Raw genomic sequence first — 6,702 nt, 5'->3', positions numbered from 1 at the left:
TTGGATAGAGGTACTTGAGAATCTGGAGCCAGGCTGGTAGCACCCCACTGATACAATGGATCTGGGGACTGCTAACCAGGTTTCAGTTGGCAGCAATGATGAAATGAGTGTATCAGACTGAACACCAGTGATTTTAATTTAGTTACAATAGGAATAGACACTTCTACTTCGGTTATGAGGTTGAAACCTGGACAGATGCAGTCTGCAGAGCAACACAGAAGTGTTGTAGAACTTGTGCTTGCCATTGCAACGTCATTCTGTGTATATTGATGAAACATACAGAATGTCACCAAGTCTTATGTCTTAAATGAATGTTGTTACGGAGGCTCCCAAATGAGCAACCAACCACCAAAAATAAAAAATTAATTATTAATAAGTTAACTAGCTCTCCGTAAATTACAGGTTCGAATGTCTGAGAGAGGAGAACAGAACAACTTTTTAGGGTTTAACGGCAACCCAAAATGTAGAACAAAGCCCCACTCCCTAGGGTTTAATGGCAACCCAAAACGCTTTATCACTCACCTGACAGATGAGGGCTCTCAACCTCGAGGACCTGCTCAGGGCAGCGTCCTGACCCAAGGCACCTCGAGGAGTTTCCTTGGGCAGCGTCCTGACCCAAGGGGAGAGTCCTCGACCTCAGCGTGCAGCTCCAGGGGACGAGCTAAAAATGGCTCCCCCAGGGGACTCCATTTATACCCAGGCCGAATCTGACCTGTAGTCAATAGCGGCTCCCATTGGCCAAAGGCCCCAATTACCGTGAGGCCCTAAGAACAAAGGCAGCCAGGAGCTGCTGCACTTCAGCAACCAAGAAGCTCTGCTTTCATTGGGCGGATGCACCTGCCACAAATGTCTTAAATGAACTGAGTTCATTGAAAAGCAGGCTAGACATATGTATCTGGATAAAGGTGTCTGTACTGCTCATATAACAGTTTATGTAAAGTTCAGAGAAGCTGGAGGGCCAAAGGTCAGTCCTTACAAGGAAAAGCATTAAGAGTGTAAGTAACTGTTCCTGGAGGCAGACTGATGGATCATTGGCTTGGTGAAAAAGGTGGACAGGTCTAGGTGTATGTGAACTGTGTTTCTTGCTCTATATCCAGCAAGAGCTAAAATTAGATCTAGGAACCTCAGGGTAGAGTATTCCTATGGATTCAAAGGGATTTATACCTAGAGGCATCTCTATTTACAGTTGCAAATAAAATTGGAGAATACTCTTTTTAAAATTTCTTTGTGCCACTCTTCTATTCATGGCCCATATCTTGGAGGTAGGTAAGTTTGCACTAATTAGAGTTAGAAGAATGCTCTTCCTAAATATTGTTAGTTTAGTCTAAATATTGTTAGTTTATTTGCTGCTTCTGCTGCCACCCAAATTAGGATATGCTGCCTAGGAATCTCTTGAACTGCTGCACAATTGAGAATGTGCATCTTACTCTTGCATCTTACTTTGTTACTGTTGAGAAGCATGGCCACCTCCTTTGTTAGTAACATGTTCCATGTTCAATAGAATATGACTTTGTAAGTGACCTCATGCTTCAATGAGATTCTAGTTTATTTTGAAATTTTGTTATGCTTCATAAAGTTGAAAGTTTATGTAATTTCATTTATCATAAGAATTAAGATACTGGCTTAACACTTTTTAACTATATTGGTAGAATTCACATCAAATTTCATTAAAAGAAATGGAATCAGTTGCAAATGGCATTATAATTTTGAGCTTTTTATCATTGTCGAAACCGTATTAACATTTCTAGTTGGTCAAATCAGGACAGCTGCAATGAAAGAGCTATAAAACACCACTTGAGCTCTGTTTAGCTATTTTCCTTGTAAGTCAGTTGTAATGAAAAAATTTAAATCTGTTTTAGATGTTCACAGCACTTTAGGAATGGATTATATTCTTAAAATATATCAATCAGTATAAATATAATAAATACACTTCTTAAAATATATAGTTGTAGCTATAAATATAAATTACTTAGCACAGTGCTAAGTAATTTTTTTTTCTCACTACAATTAAAGGTTCGATGCATGAGCAGTATCTCATTGTTTTACAAATCTTTCCATACATGCAGTGATTGCTGCTATGTGGAAGTGTACAGCCTTTAATACTGAGTTCTCTAATGTGGTATTTGAAACTCTTTAGTACTGTAACTCTGATATCTGTTTGAACAGAATCATGGAATGATGTGGGTTGTAAGATATCTCTGAAGATTATCGGATCCAGCCCTCCCATCAAAACAGATCCAGTCTGAGGATACTGCAGTGAACCTAGACCAATCAAGTTTGGGATATCTCCAAGGATGGAGATTCCACAATCTCTCTGAGCAACCTCTTCTAGGACTTAACCACCTCTATGGTGATTCTTTTTCCTAATATCTTGTTGGAATTTCCCTTGTTGTAGCTTTTGCCTGTTGTCTCTCATTCTTCACTGTTAACTTCTGAGAAGAGTCTCACTCTGTCCTTTCTATACCCTTCCAGTAGGTAGTTGTAGACAGCAATAAGATAAACCTTTTCTCTGTTGAATGAATAGGTACAAATAATTGTGTGAAGCTTTGTTGAAGTAAAATATGTTCAGAAGATTTTGTTGGTGCTGTTGTTGCTGTTTTAAAATGAATCTCCTTGAGTCTGATTGGCCTGGAGAACTTCATAAACTTGGCCAAGATCTGACTTCTTGCCTTACCTCAAGGGAGTGCTAACACAGTGCATTGTCCTTCCACTATTCATCTCGTAGACTGATATGGTGGTTTAATAACTGTTCTTGAAAATATCTGGGAAATAAATGCCACAGCTCTGTCTGTTTTTGTGGGGATTAGTGTTGATTCAATTAAATTTGTTTGCATTTCTGACATTTCATATGTCACATCCTGAGGGGACCTAAGGCTCTACCGCACTCTGGCTTCACTTGTATTTCTCACAGCGATGTAACACACTGGAGCTATATTTCATCTTAATCATGTCTATCCCTTTAAGAAATTACTGGGTTTACAGTCCACTGTAACTATAGGAAACACTAAGGCTTTGAAGAAGTGCTTAGACACTAGTCTCAGCTGGGTTGCCTGTTACCTGTTAAAGAAGGATTTAGTCTGAACTGCTGGAATGTTTAAGCAATAATATGACTTGGCAGTAATTTATCTGAGTATGTTGGGGTAAACCTCTTATCTATAAAAAGTCTGGATATTCTTCTTGTAATTAGAGTTTCTCAATAGCATATACACAGATTACATACATATATTATCTACTATTTTCTTGATATTGAAGAAAAAATCATTATGCAAATGTTTCTATTCTAGCAGAAGTAGATGTGATTTTAATAATGTCTTGAGATTGTTTCCAGCCCCTTGCAAAATTCTTGGCTTCAGGCTCTTTATTTTCTTGCATGATACATTTCTTAGTCATTAAAGTTAAGTGGAGACATCGCCACGTCTGGGAAAACTGGGAGCTGGGTGAAGTACTTACCCACATTTTGTGGTTTCTGAATTGCATTTTGAAAATATCTTTTTGATATTTTTTCAGCAAATGTTCTATGAGTAAAGATTCTTTATGCAATTGTTTATGGAAACGAGTTTTTGTTAATGAAATCACTTTGTTTAACCAAGAAAGTAAATTCTAACTCTCTATGATGACTAAAAAAAATAATGATTGGAATCACCTTTTAATTTGAAAGATAACATTATGTTGAGGGTTTTATGTGAGATCTCTATGTCATGGAAGAAATTAATCAAGTTTAGTTCATGTTTGTGTTCTGTCTTTCTTTTTCTTGTTTTCTCTTCAGGGGCAACACTTTTAAATCCTCAGCTACGTCACTGAACACTGAAATATCAGTGTTGTTCAGCATTTCTTATATGTGGATGTTGTGAAAGATTGAGGTGATGAGACATTTCTCTGGGGGGTGGCAAGCACTAGTGCTATGAGATTCCAGATTGGTCTAGGTGATGATTTGGAAATTATTGTTCTTTTCCTGAATTTGACCTCATGAAAGAGATGAAAGGGACACACAGACTGTGATGACTAAAACTGACAAAATTTTAGCAGTGTGCAATGGTCTCAGAAGACTAAATCATTTAATTTTATGGCTACTTATTTTGTGCCATGTTGGAACTTCATTTCAGGTTTGCAGTTTTGGATGGCATACAAATTATTTTCAAACACACAGAGGCACACCTTAACACTTAATAGATACACTGGGAAAATAAAGGCTGTAGAACTGAAGTCTACTGTCCAGTATTTTTTCAGAGATATGCAGTGTGTTTTCTTGAATGCTGCCTCACACCTCTTAAAATTTACTTTAAATAACTTGCTACTCTTCAGTCTAAGTTTAAAAAGTATGAGGAATGACCTTATCTCAGAAGAATTTGCAAGAAGAAATGTAATAGGCAGTGGCCTGATGAATCTAAAACACTGTCTTGCTAGAACTTTGTTAATGCCAACATCAGGCCAGTTCTGCTGCATTCGTATTCCTAGCAAGCTCCTAAGATTCATTTAAGTTTTTTAATTCACTCATCAGGTGCTGATATTTTATTTTTCACAAGGTCCTTGTCACTGTAATGCTGCAAGATATGAAAAATAATGTAAACATCAGAAAGAAATATTCAGCATGACCCAGCTTTTAAAAACATCAGCTATCTTTCCCACCCTTCTTTTTCACTGGCTTTAATTTACTGATTATTTGAGTTACTGTTTTAATAAGTTTTTTCTACAATTAATGTTAATTATTGAGTTCTGACAATGTACTTAATATTGCATAGGAATGCAATTGTGACTCACAGGCAGTACGGAAGTCATAATACACTGTCAAAGAGTCAAATCATTAAGCCTTTCCCTTGAGGGGAAAACCAATATTCACTGAATTTCTAATTTGAATATTCTTGCTCCAAAATTGGTTTTAGTTTGAGACTGACTTTTCAGACAGTTCTTATGGCACTAAGTCATTCATCCCAAGCTGTTCTGTTACAATGCTAAGATATACTTCAAAGAATACCTGCAGAACCCATATAGTAATTCTACTTTTGTAAGAATTTATATTAGGCTTTTTTTTTTTTTTGTATAACTGAAGATCACATATACATAACATGTGCCTCCTTGTGTCAAACCTTGTGTTCTTAGCTATGGTGGTTAGCTAAATTCTTAAACTTCAATAGCTTGGTAGCTATTAGTGGTTATACAAGCGAGAGCCAAATCAGGATCATTATTTCCCTTACAGGTTGATGAAGAGATGTATAAATTTGTTTCCTGATTAATATGTATTGAAAGCTTCAGCAGTTGAACTGTGGAATTAGATCATATTCTCAAATGACAGGAGGGGAAAAGTTCTTTGTTATGTCTATGGAGTTTGAACAGCATTTAAATAAATGCTGAAGTCATGCTTTTCAAAATAAAATGTTTTTCATCTTTCTGAATGTGAAATACAAATTCAATTATGTTCTCCCACATACAAAGTGCAAACTACTTTGAGGAATGCACCATACACATTGTTGTAGGATTTTCAGAGGGGAGTTATGATACCTTGTCTCTAACACATAATATTAATTCGATACTTTATTTTAAAGATGTCAAATTTATGTATGCAAAGAGCCCTTTTACCTTGGTTTGGATGAGAACATGAAGTCAAGTCTAAGTATACATTTTTAAATGCAGATGATGACTTGTTCACATTTATATACCTCTAGAACTTCAGAGTTCTTGAGAATTCAGAGAACTTACCTGATGCATTGCATCATCATGCATGAAAATGAACTAGTACAGAATGACAAGCCAAATGTTTTTCATATTTACCAATATGAAAAATATTTACTACTACCTCTAGGAATATTTTCAAAGTATGATTTTCAATATACTTCTTAACTGCTGTGAGGAAACAACCAACGTATTCTTAAAATCTATTAAATCGGATCTGCAGCACTGTGATTAATGGCAAATTTAAGGTATATGTGGAGCTATCAGAAGAGTTACTGTTCCTTGGTCCTCTAAGGTGAGCCTAGCTCTATTAATGTTGAAGAAGAAGCTGAGGAATTACTGCATGTTGTATTGTTACTGATGAGTGTATTTGAAGACAAAGCACAAACCTCTTTGGTGGTACAAAACTTCCCTTACACTTCCTATTAGGTAGAAAATGTGAACTAGAGTGTCAATCTAAATTAGGGGAAAAGCTGACTGCATCAGATCATCAACTGCAGAGCTCCATCAAACAGAAGGATCCCTCAAGGCCTGCAGAATTTCAGCTGCATTGACTTCTGCTGCTGTTTAGTGAAAGGCCTTTTCTGAAGTCAGTATCACACAGTGATGGTGGCAGTGTTCCCTGCTTTGCTATGGCCCGGACCTAACCACTGCCTAAGGGAGACAAACTAATCTGTAAAAAAATCTGCAAAATCAGTTTAATTTTATTTTCTAAATTCAGAGTAACTCTTTTGTTTAGTAGTGATGGTTGCATTTTTATAGAAACATTAGTTTTATAGCTTCCTCTTCATGGAATAAGCTTTAGTTTTTATTTCATACTTGCTTAGCACTATTGACTGCCATCTTCCGGTTAGGGCTAGCTCCCATTTCTCTCAGTAATGTTGAATTTGTCATTGTATGCCTTTCTGTGGCCATCTTCGCAAAGCCATCAGAGAAGTTATTTGCTGAGGAATTATTTCTGGGATATAGCTACTTCTAAAAGAAATGAGATAAGCTGTGTCTTTCAAATTCAGTTCCAGTCAGGTCCAGGGCAAT

Source organism: Strix aluco, chromosome 3 (genome assembly GCF_031877795.1).
Source record: "Strix aluco isolate bStrAlu1 chromosome 3, bStrAlu1.hap1, whole genome shotgun sequence".
NCBI classification, from domain to species: domain Eukaryota; kingdom Metazoa; phylum Chordata; class Aves; order Strigiformes; family Strigidae; genus Strix; species Strix aluco.
Note: the sequence above shows the minus strand (reverse complement) of the source record.